The sequence below is a fragment of the Zalophus californianus genome, chromosome 15 (assembly GCF_009762305.2).
Source record: "Zalophus californianus isolate mZalCal1 chromosome 15, mZalCal1.pri.v2, whole genome shotgun sequence".
In the NCBI taxonomy this organism is placed as follows: Eukaryota; Metazoa; Chordata; class Mammalia; order Carnivora; family Otariidae; genus Zalophus; species Zalophus californianus.
Genome location: NC_045609.1, coordinates 77,508,214 through 77,520,437, shown reverse-complemented (window position 1 = coordinate 77,520,437; position 12,224 = coordinate 77,508,214). Strand labels below are relative to the sequence as shown.

General features: G+C 40.5%; 1 pseudogene; it reads right to left on the bottom strand.

Moving 5' to 3' along the window:
• Nucleotides 1-8,397: 8,397 nt before the first annotated feature.
• LOC113923891 lies at nucleotides 8,398-9,446 on the bottom strand (annotated as a pseudogene).
• Nucleotides 9,447-12,224: the final 2,778 nt, after the last annotated feature.

The following is a 12,224-nucleotide window of genomic DNA, read 5'->3' as shown; positions in this document are numbered from 1 at the left end:
CTCCTTTAGGATTTTGATGCACTCCTGTCTCACGTTTAGGTCTTTCAACCCTTTGGAGTCTATTTTTGTGCGTGGTGTAAGGAAATGGTCCAGTTTCATTCTTCTGCATGTGACTGTCCAATTCTCCCAACACCATTTGTTGAAGAGACTGTCTTTTTTCCATTGGACATTCTTTCCTGCTTTGTCGAAGATTAGTTGACCATAGAGTTGAGGGTCCATTTCTGGGCTCTCGATTCTGTTCCGTTGATCTATGTGTCTGTTTTTGTGCCAGTACCATACTGTCTTGATGATGACAGCTTTGTAATAGAGCTGGAAGTCCGGAATTTTGATGCCGCCAGCTTTGCTTTTCGTTTTCAACATTCCTCTGGCTATTCGGGGTCTCTTCTAGTTCCATACAATTTTTAGGATTATTTGTTCCATTTCTTTGAAAAAAGTGGATGGTATTTTGATGGGGATTGCATTGAATGTGTAGATTGCTCTAGGTAGCACTGACATCTTCACAATGTTTGTTCTTCCAATCCATGAGCATGGAACGTTTTTCCATTTCTTTGTGTCTTCCTCAAGTTCTTTCATGAGTATTTTATAGTTTTCTGAGTACAGATCCTTTGCCTCTTTGGTTAGATTTATTCCTAGGTATCTTACGGTTTTGGGTGCAATTGTAAATGGGATCGACTCCTTAATTTCTCTTTCTTCTGTCTTGTTGTTGGTGTATAGGAATGCCACTGATTTCTGTGCATTGATTTTATATCCTGCTACTTGACTGAATTCCTGTATGAGTTCTAGCAGTTTTGGGGTGGAGTCTTTTGGGTTTTCCACATACAGTATCATAAAATCTGCAAAGAGTGAGAGTTTGACTTCCTCTTTGCCGATTTGGATGCCTTTGATTTCTTTTTCTTGTCTGATTGCTGTGGCTAGGACTTCTAATACTATGTTGAATAGCAGCGGTGAGAGTGGACATCCCTGTCGCGTTCTGGACTTTAGGGGAAAAGCTCTCAGCTTTTCCCCATTGAGAATGATATTCGCTGTAAGTTTTTCATAGATGGCTTTTATGATATTGAGGTATGTAACCCGTATCCCTATACTCTGAAGAGTTTTGATCAAGAAAGGATGCTGTACTTTGTCAAATGCTTTTTCTGCATCTATTAGGAGGATCATATGATTCTTGTTCTTTCTTTTGTTAATGTATTGTATCACGTTGATTGATTTGCAGATGTTGAACCAAACTTGCAGCCCAGGGATAAATCCCACTTGGTCACGGTGAATAATCCTTTTAATGCACTGTTGGATCCTATTGGCTAGTATTTTGGTGAGAATTTTTGCATCCGTGTTCATCAAGGATATTGGTCTGTAATTCTCCTTTTTGACGGCGTCTTTGTCTGGTTTTGGGATCAAGGTAATGGTGGCCTCATAAAATGAGTTTGGAAGTTTTCCTTCCATTTCTATTTTTTGGAACAGTTTCAGGAGACTAGGTATTAATTCTTCTTGAAATGTCTGATAGAATTCCCCTGCGAAGCCATCTGGCCCTGTGCTTTTGTTTGTTGGGAGATTTTTGATGACTGCTTCAATTTCCTTAGTGGTGATAGGTCTGTTCAGGTTTTCCATTTCTTCCTGGTTCAATTTTGGTAGTTGATACATCTCTAGGAATGCACCCATTTCTTCCAGGTTATCTAATTTGCTGGCATAGAGTTGCTCTTAATATGTTCTTGTAATTGTTTGTATTTCTTTGGTGTTGGTTGTGATCGCTCCTCTTTCATTCATGATTTTGTTGATTTGGGTCATTTCTCTTTTCTTTTTGATAAGTCCGGCCAGGGGTTTATCAATCTTGTTAATTCTTTCCAAGAACCAGCTCCTAGTTTCGTTGATCTATTCTACTGTTCTTTTGGTTTCTATTTCATTGATTTCTGCTCTGATCTTTATTATTTCTCTTCTCCTGCTGGGTTTAGGCTTTATTTGCTGTTCTTTCTCCAGCTCCTTTAGGTGTAGAGTTAGGTTGTGTATTCGAGACCTTTCTTCTTTCTTGAGAAAGGCTTGTGTTGCTATATACTTTCCTCTCAGGACTGCCTTTGCTGCATCCCAAAGATTTTGAAGAGTTGTATTTTCATTTTCATTGGTTTCCATGAATTTTTTTAATTCTTCTTTAATTTCCTGGTTGACTCATTCATTCTTTAGTAGGATGCTCTTTAGCCTCCATGTATTTGAGTTCTTTCCGACTTTCCTCTTGTCATTGAGTTCTAGTTTCAAAGCATTGTGGTCTGAAAATAGGCAGGGCATAATCCCAATCTTTTGGTACCAGTTGAGACCTGATTTGTGACCTAGGATGTGATCAATTCTGGAGAATGTTCCATGGGCACTAGAGAAGAATGTGTATTCCGTTGCTTTCGGATGGAATGTTCTGAATAAGTCTGTGAAGTCCATTTGGTCCAGTGTGTCATTTAAGTCTTTATTTTCTTGTTGATCTTTTGCTTAGATGATCTGTCCATTTCAGTCAGGGGGGTGTTAAAGTCCCCCACTATTATTGTATTGTTGTCAATGTGTTTCTTTGCTTTTGTTAGTAATTGCCTTATATAATTGGCTGCTCCCATGTTAGGGGCATAGATATTTACAATTGTTAGATTTTCTTGTTGGATAGACCTTAAGTAAGATATAGTGTCCTTCTTCATCTCTTATTACAGTCTTTGTTTTAAAATCTAATTTGTCTGATATGAGGATTGCCACCCCAGCTTTTTTTTTGGTGTCCATTAGCATGGTAAATGGTTTTCCACCCCTTCACTTTCAACGTGGGGGTGTCTTTGGGTCTAAAATGAGTCTCTTGCAGACAGCATATCGATGGGTCTTGTTTTTTAATCCAATCTGATAGCCTGTGTCTTTTGATTGGGGCATTGAGCCCATTTACATTCAGGGTAACTATTGAAAGTTATGAATTTAGTGCCCTTGTATTGCCTGTAGGTGACTGTTACTGTATATTGTCTGTGTTCCTTTCTGGTCTCTGCTGCTTTTAGGCTCTCTCTTTGCTTAGAGGACCCCTTTCAATATTTCTTGGAGGGCTGGTTTCGTGTTTGCAAATTCCTTCAGTTTTTGTTTGTCCTGGAAGCTTTTTATCTCTCCTTCAATTTTCAATGAGAGCCTAGCTGGATACAGTATTCTTGGCTGCATATTTTTCTCATTTAGTGCTCTGAAGATCTCATGCCAGTCCTTTCTGGCCTGCCAGGTCTCTGTGGATAGGTCTGTTGCCAGTCTAATGTTTCTACCATTGTAGGTTACAGATCTCTTCTCCCGAGCTGCTTTCAGGATTTTCTCTTTGTCTCTGAGACTCGTAAGTTTTACTATTAGATGTCGGGGCGTTGACCCATTTTTATTGATTTTGAGAGGGGTTCTCTGTGCCGCCTGGATTTTGATGCCTGTTTCCTTCCTCACATTAGGGAAGTTCTCTGCTATTATTTGCTCCAATATACCTTCTGCCCCTCTCTCTCTTTCTTCTTCTTCTGGGATCCCAATTATTCTAATGTTGTTTCATCTTATCGTATCACTTATCTCTCGAATTCTGCCCTCATGATCCAGTAGTTGTTTTTCTCTCTTTTTCTCAGCTTCTTTATTTTCCATCATTTGGTCTTCTATATCGCTGATTCTCTCTTCTGCCTCATTTATCCTAGCAGTTAGTGCCCCCGTTTTTGATTGCACCTCATTAATAGCCTTTTTGATTTCACCTTGGTTAGATTTTAGTTCTTTTATTTCTCCAGAAAGGGTTTCTCTAATAACTTCCACGCTTTTTTCACGCCCAGCTAGTATCTTTCAAGTCATGATTCTGAACTCTAGGTCCGACATCGTACTAATGTCCATATTGAGTCGGTCCCTGGCTGACGGTAATACCTCTTGTTCTTTTTGCTGAGGTGATTTTTTTCATTTTGTCATTTTGTCCAGAGGAGAACAGATGAATGAGAGAATAAAATGCTAACAGGTTAACAACGTCCCCAGCAAATATACTCTATACAAATCAGAAAAGACCTGAAACCAGGGGAAAAGAAAGGGAAAGAAAGAAAAAAGAAAGAGAAAAAAAAAAAAAAACACAAAAAGAAAAAGATAAAAACAAAAACAGAACAATACAAAAAAAAACAGAATATGATCAAATATGATCAGGCTAGTGCATAGATCAGTGCCACACACTAGATTTGGGGTGTATTTTGGTCTGTTAGAAAAAAGTGCCTCCTAAAATTTTAAAGGAAGAAAGACTTATATGTGTACAAAATAAGGATTGATACAATGAAGGGATGGAAGATGACTGTAAAGATAAAAATTATAAAAGATTTTATAAAAGGAATTGATAAGATAAGAAGTTGTTTGAAAAAAGAAAGAAGATTTAAAAAAAGAGAAAAAAAAGGGAGAGAATGTGATCAGGAGGAGACTAGAACAAAGCCATACACTAGTGATTTAGGGTATATTTTGATCTGTTAGAAGAAACTGTATCTTAAAAGTTTAAAGAGAGAACAACGTATATATATATGCCAAAAATAAGGGTAACTACTATGAAGGGATAAAATATGACTCTAAAAATGAAAAATAAAAAATGTTTTTTTAAAAAAGGGATTGATAAGATGTTGGTTGAAAAGGGAAAAAGAAAAATTAAAAAAAAAACAGTTAAAAAATTAACTTTGAAAAACTAATGAATCATAGTAAAAAAAGCCATGAATTCTATGTGCAGTATTCCCCTAGTGCTGGGGTTCTCCCGTTCTCCGTGATCGGTAAACTTGGTCTTGGCTTGCTGGCTGTTCGTGCTGATCTTCTGGGGGGGGAGGGGCCTGTTGCCGTGGTTCCCATATGTCTTTGCCGGAGGCAGAATTGCCCCGCCCTTGTTGGTCTGGGCTAAGCAAGCTGCTGGGGTTTGCTCTCAGGAGCTTTTGTTCCCTGCAAGCTCTAGGTACAGCTTTGGAGGACCAGGGTGAAAATGGTGGCCTCCCAATCTCCACCCGGAGGAGCCGAGAACTCAGGGCCCCGCTCCTCAGTGCGCCCCCAGAGAAAAGCAGTCACTCCCGTCTCCCTGGTCTCCTGCCGCACTCCGTGCTCACCCGGCCTGTGACCGAGCATTTCTATCTCTGGCACCCGACCCCGTGTGGAGTCTCCAAACCCAGCAGATCCCTGTGGTGCGTTCCCGCGCCGCTCCCCCCGGGGGAGGAAGGGGAGTCTTCCTAGATCTGCCGCTTGTTGGGTCCCTGCTGGAGGAGCAGTGGCCCGACAGTCACTGATCACGGCTTATGGCAACCCCGAGCTGAGAGCCCGCGCCTCGGCTCCGTCTCTGCAGCCGGCTTCCCCGCTCCGATACCCGGGAGCTCTGCCGCACTTAGGCACCCCCGGTCTTTCTGTGACCCCGAGGGTCCTGAGACCACACTGTCCCGCGAGGGTTCCACCCCCCGCTTAGCCACTGGAGCCACATCCCTCAGCAGAGCCGGCTTCTAAAAGTTCCGATTTCGTGCTCCGTGGCTCTAGCACTTGCCAGAAGCGGCCGATGGAGGCCCCCTCCCCCGCCGTCTATCCTCCCGAATATCGCCTCGGATTCACTTCTCCGCACGTCCTACCTTCCAGAAAGTGGTCGCTTTTCTGTTCAGAGAATTGTTGCTATTCTTTTCTTCGATCTCCTGTTGAGTTCATAGGTGTTCAGAATGGTTTGATCCCTATCCAGCTGAATTCCTGAGACCAGACGAAATCAAGGTCTCCTACTCCTCCGACATCTTGCTCCGCCCCCTGGAATTTTTTTTTACATGAAAAATCAGTACAGATACATTTCAAGTATGCTTTGTATCCCTCCACAGTTTCTGTTTCTCTCCCAAGACAACTATTATCTTGAAGATGGTATGTTCCCTTCCCATATGTATTTTTACATTTTTAGTATAAATGTGTGTGTCCCTAAACAATATACTGTATTTTTTTAGGTTTTAAAATATACATGAATATAGTACTGTACATATTCTGTAACTGGGATTTTTCACTGAACATTTTTTTCTGAATTTATCCATGATACATGAAGACGCATTTCATTTATTTTCATTGAAGGAGTCATTGTATTTTTGACGTATCTCTTTTAAGCTGTATTTTTTTTATCTTCCTGTCTTTTGAGACTGTCTTTGAATCAAGAATTTTAATTTACATTTGTTGTGAATGCTAATAAACTTATTTCCACAATTTATTTTGTGTTTATTTACCTTGGTTTTTCTTTGCTACTTTTTTTGGTCTTCTGTGAAGTTTTATCTCTTTATATACTGGTTTAGAAGTCATGCTTCTCATTTTTATTCTTTGTAGTTACTCTTATATTTTCCATAAACATTTAGACAGATCTAAAGTTAATAAGTATCTGAATCCTGCTCACATTAATACAAGGTTGGGATATTTTAATTCCTAACTTCCAAGTCTCTTTTTTTTTCTATATTTTTTACCACAGCCTGCTCTTGGATTCACTTGGTTTTAAAACCCCCAGAAACTGGTCTTTTCTACACCAACTTATATTTAGAATTGCCAACATTCTTTTTTTTTTAAGGAAACAAAGTTATTTTGATTTTTCTGAAAATATCAGGAACTATGAAAAACAAGCTAAATATTTGGCCATACCAAGAGCAAAATACAGTAAAAACAACATTTAGAAATCATGTGTGACCTTAAACAAACAGGTTTCAAGACACTAAGTTTAACACTCTTTCCTCCACAGAGCAAAACAAGTTTACTAAACCACAATACTGGAGGTTTTTTTAACTGACATAACTTTAAAAAAAAAAAAAAATTAAAAGAAAAAAAAGAAACCACTCAATTCCCACCCTGGAATCTCATCATTATAAAACAACATGCTCAAATGTCAGTGACAATATTAAGTTGGGAAACCTGAAAACATATCAATGAAGGAATTCAGATTCCAACAGAACACAGTGCTTTATAGCTGAGGAAGAATAGCTTTTGTCTCACTCAGTTCTTACCAAATACAAATAAATACAAGAAGATTAAAAACAAACTACTAAATCTAAATCTTTCTGTAGAGTAGCAGCTTTCACAAAGTAAAAGGAATCAAGTCTGCAGAGTTGAATGTTCTAAAAGCATATGGCCAATTTTATTCCCAAAGTCCCAGAGTCTTGCACTATCAAAATAAAAGTATCTTTGTCTTGGAGCAAGTCCAAAGAAGGCACCAAAATCCTATCCTCTGTGTTCATGCAAATGACACTTAAAATGCTCTTATCATCCTTTCAGGATAACCTCAACCTATTAAGAGTTAACACTAAATAAATATCTAAAGATCTAGAAGGAATTTCCAGCCTCATCTGCATTACCAAGGTCCAGTCTATAGCCTTTGCCCCTCCCAAACCCTTCTAGTCTGGACCACTAGTGTAGGAGGATAAAAATACATTCCCATATTCCCTAGCCATTTAATAAACACAGACACTGTGCAGGAAGACTCAACAGTTATACTACTACTGAACTTTTTAAAACTTAATAAACCCATCTCCAAAAGTGAATTTCACAGACTCTTAATATTTATTCTCAATCTGGACTTAGTATGCAGCCCTCTTTGGTGTCCGTCTCTTCCAGGCTTTTCAGTAGTTTTACCCTGGAGGAAACCTTGAAAAACGTCCAAATTACGGGAACCCACATGGCATGGGAGTATGAGCACTACAAGACAGAATTTGTGTCTCTTGTTGCACTGGCATACTGAAGAAACCCAGAACACTAGTTCTTCATCACTAACCTTATCAGGAATGTCTAGTTCTATGCCTAGAATGGTCCTCTTCTATCTCACACTATGCCTTCAAAAACTGCAGCACTGGACCATCAGATTTGTAACAAATGTTAATAAAATGTAAAAACCGGCATAACAACTAAATAATAGAATCACAAAAAAATAGAAAAACTTCACAAAAACAATTCACTTCTAAACCTATAAGACCCATGTTTTTGCAACGTTTACAGCAAAGTGGGAAGGGACAGCTGAGTGGCAACACATCAAAATTCCTTTCTTAGAATGAAAATTTCCCTATGAGTTTCTCTTTTACAGAGTTTGTTTGCTCCCATAAGTCAGATGGCAACACAGAAGGGGAGGCTGGGGAAGGTAATCAGGGGGGAGAGGCCAACACTATCTTCCTTCCACCCTCCCCTCCACGAAAGTGTTCATCATCATCCGTAGCTTCTCCAAGCTCAACCAAATGCAGGTAGGCCTAACTGCACACTGGCATAGGGGCCTTAAAAGATCCCCAACAGAACTGTTAACAGGGCTGTTCAATCACTGTTCACTGCTGAGTTCAGCATTATGCAGCACACAAAGGTCAAAAACAGTATATTTTCAGTCACAATTTTATATGGAATCCTAGCAATATCTCACCAACGGCATCTGAGAAACGCACCTGCAACACCAAATGATTTTTTTTTTCCTTATGAGAGATCATTTTCATTTGACTCAGATCTTTCTGTGACTTGACTTTCAAGTTCCAGGCTCCTCCCTCATTCACCACTTGTGTCTCAGATCTTGGTTCTGTCTGCCTGTTCGTCATTATTTTCCAGTACCACCTGCTGGTTATTTGTTCCTTCTGCTGGGTCACGTTGATTTGATTTGTCACCAGATTCCAATTTAGCTTCTTTCCCATTTCCTGCTTTCACTGGCTGCTTTGGGTTAAGCTGTGATGGGTCCTTAGCACTCTTCACCACCCCTTGGAGATTATAGTTTCTGAACAACATATAATCTTTGACAACACACAGGCAACAGACAGCTTTAATTATTTCTACTACCACCGTGTACTGTGGATTGGTAAGATCCACTTTATTTTCCGAATCGAGGCTGCCTACTATTCCTCCCAATTCTTTGATAACTTCTTCTCTATTCATGTGACGGTCATTTCGAGATTTATATACAATCTGAAATGTCCCTTTGTTTGGAGCTTTAAACCAGGGTTCCAAAAATGTTTCTGCATATTTTTTCATATCTTCTAAGAAAGCCCTGTATGTGCCTGAAATGGGTAACATAAGTAGAATAACCCGAGTCGTCTTCTTGGTTTTGTACATATCCTGGAGAGTATGATGTACCAATTTCTCAGGTTCTCTTCCAAGTGTCCTGATGAAGACTACATTATTTGCTCCACTCTTCACTGACTGGAATCTTAGCTTCATCTCTGTTGATGCTTTCATGTCACCAACTTCTTTCTTCAAGACAGCCTCCACGTCATCTTCTCCCTCACTTCCAGAGGGCTGCTGATCTTTGTCCGTCAACTTTTCCGGCCCATACACGTCGTCGCCATATTGGTTGAGCAGGCTGTAGGCCTCCTCCACGCGCTCGGCGTTCGTTCGTGTTGCAGGTAATGAGAATGCCCTGTAGCCCGGGGCCCGCGGCCGTCGTGGCGCCGAGCCCGCTTGGCCTGCACATACGGAGCTTTGCCCTTGCACTTTCCGCCGCTTGACCGGGGAGGCCGCTGGACAGGGGCCGCCATGGCGCGCGAGAACCGAAGCTAGCGAGAAACGTGCTTCTCTGCTACTCCCGGCTTCCCCGCCTCTGTGGGCGCCAGCTGGCCTGCGTCAGGTCGAACTGCCAACATTCTTAGCAATTTCCCCATCAGGTATTTCTGGCATCCTTCTCTCTCCTTCTTTGTTGTGCTTCAGCAAGAGGGAAACACGTCAGGCAGCCCTTTCCACAGGGTCGGCAAGAGACAAACTCTCAGGCTTTGTATGTTTGTGTGTGTCTTTTCTTCATCATCTCTCCTGAATGGTTTGGGTATAAAATTCTAGGCTGAGTTCATTTTCAGCTTTAGAAAGCCATCACTCTCTGGTCTTCTGACATCTTATTTCTGACGGGAACCCTACCAGCACAGTTTATGGTCACTCCTTGTAGATAATCTATACATGATCTCGGGCGGCATCTAGGATTTCTGTTGGATGTTCACCTTCTGCCATTTCCCCGTGTATGACGTCTGCATGTGTGTTTTCTTTTCCTACTGGAGACTCCACACACTCCTTCAGTCTCTGCTTGATGTCTTCTAATTTCTCTTTCATATTTTCCTTTTCTCTCTGTGCTACATCTTAGATCATTTGCTCAGATCTCTCTCCCAGGTAAGTCGATCTCTTGTAGGTGTGTCTCATCTAGACCTAGACTCCTCATTTGAGGGATTTTTTCCACCGGTAATTACTATACTTTATTCTCTATCATTTCTATTTGGTTCCTTTTCAAATTTGTCTATTCATTTATCATACTACCCTGTTCTTGCCTTATGTTTTCTAGCTCTTCTTTATCTTTTTGGATATCTTATTGCACTCCTATCGCTAGTTCTTATGATGTAAATTCTCCAGAGTGATAATTCTCCTTCATGGTGTTTTCTCATGTGAGCTTTTAATTTTTTACATGGGGAGCTTATCTTCAAGTGACATCATTTTCCATGGGAGTCCTAATGCTCTGGGCAGTGTCCGTGTTCTCACAGAAGATTCTTTTCTCTTCTATCACCCCACACAGAGGCCCTGCTTTCTTATTCCTTCCCCAGGCAGGTGAATGGGATTTCTCATACCCCACTTCCTGGCTCCCAGCATTGCACAGACTGCTGTTCTGCATGGCACTGAGACTTTGTCTCCTAACCTCTAGTTTGTATGAAGACATCAAGCCCCTAGTCGGGAGCTTTTAAAAAATTGATTTCTGGGGGCACCTGGGTGGCTCAGTCAGGTGAGCATCTGACTCTTGATTTCAGCTCAGGTCATCATCTCACGGTCGGGGGATGGAGCTCTGCATCGGGCTCTACACTCAATGGGGAGTCTGCTGGGGATTCGCTGCCTCTTGCTTCTCCCTCTCCCTGCTCCACACTGTGCGTGCTCTCTTTTTCTCTCTCTCTCTCTCAAATAAATAAATTAAAAAAAAAACTATTCCTGAGCTCCATTCTAAACCTTCTGAATCCAAAGTCTGAATGTGGGGCCCAGGAATCTATCATGTTCCCTGGTTCCACTAGCCTACTTATTGGCAAAGACAGAATGAGAATCTGTATTTCCTATGAGAATGTTAATGTCAGAAACACTAACAGGAGAGCAATTTAGTACTTTCAAGAAACTTTCTCTTTCCATAAACAGAAGAGCAAAGTATAGCTTAACAGTCCACCTGTTAGAAGTAACCAGCAGCAAGCACACACTACATGTCATCACTTTCTTAGGTGATGTCCTTCCATACAAAAGGTTTCCTCTTATGAGTCTCTAATCCAACTGCTCCATTTTTCCAAGAATACTAGAATCCTCTAAACAATCACCAGCAAGAGTCCATTTGACACAAAAAGGAAACTTTTTCCTTAAAAGTCCTACATGAAAAAATTAGAGATCTTTATCCTCTTCTTTCATCTTTATGTAGGCATCCAGGGTAGCTCTTTGGTGAGTTCCCTACATTTAATTTTTAAATCCATCATCCACAGGTTTAATTATAGTTTTATCTTCTATAACAAGCTTTACTTCCATGGCTTCATATAAATACCAGAATAAAACCTAACATTATAAGAAATTAATTTAATTTTTAGTGAGATAAATGAAGTGACCTGTTATAACCTGTAAATAAATTTCTTACGCTATGCGTATTTTTTTTCCCTAAATGCAAGGATTCTTTTCCATTTTGAAAACATTTTTATTATGCAGCATAAGTTTCCAGGAGCATTTAAAGTCTATCATATTCAGTCCCATAATCCTCTTCACCTTCATCCCTTTCCACTCCCCGACTTTAGCTACGGCCATACCGAATGACCTGCAGACTCCTGAACATATCACTGTTTAATGCTGTTGAGCATTTTCCCACAGTGGCTCTGGCCAGAGTGCTTTGGCTCTGCCCAATCTCATCCCATGTCTCCCACCACCACCACTTCCAACTTCACACAAACACTTCATTATCCAGCATCTCCCTACATATCCTTCAAATATCTAAATATCTATGAATACCCCTCTCTTCTACCTACAAATCTACAATCTACAAATATCTACAAATACACATCTCTTCTAGCACTTTTCACATCTGCTACAATAATTAATTCATTTATCCTCAGTAGAGTATAAGCTCCTTGAGGATAAGGATGACGTCTTATTTAACTCTCATGTGTTATTTGGGAAATGAAATGTTTAAGTAGCTGCTACATGGCCAAGCCTTGCTGGGCAATGGGGATAAAATGTGAGGACCCTTTTATCCTGCCCTCATGGCACGTAGTTGGGGAGTAAGACAATGGATTGACTGCATAAACAAGTGTGCAAGTATACGTTGC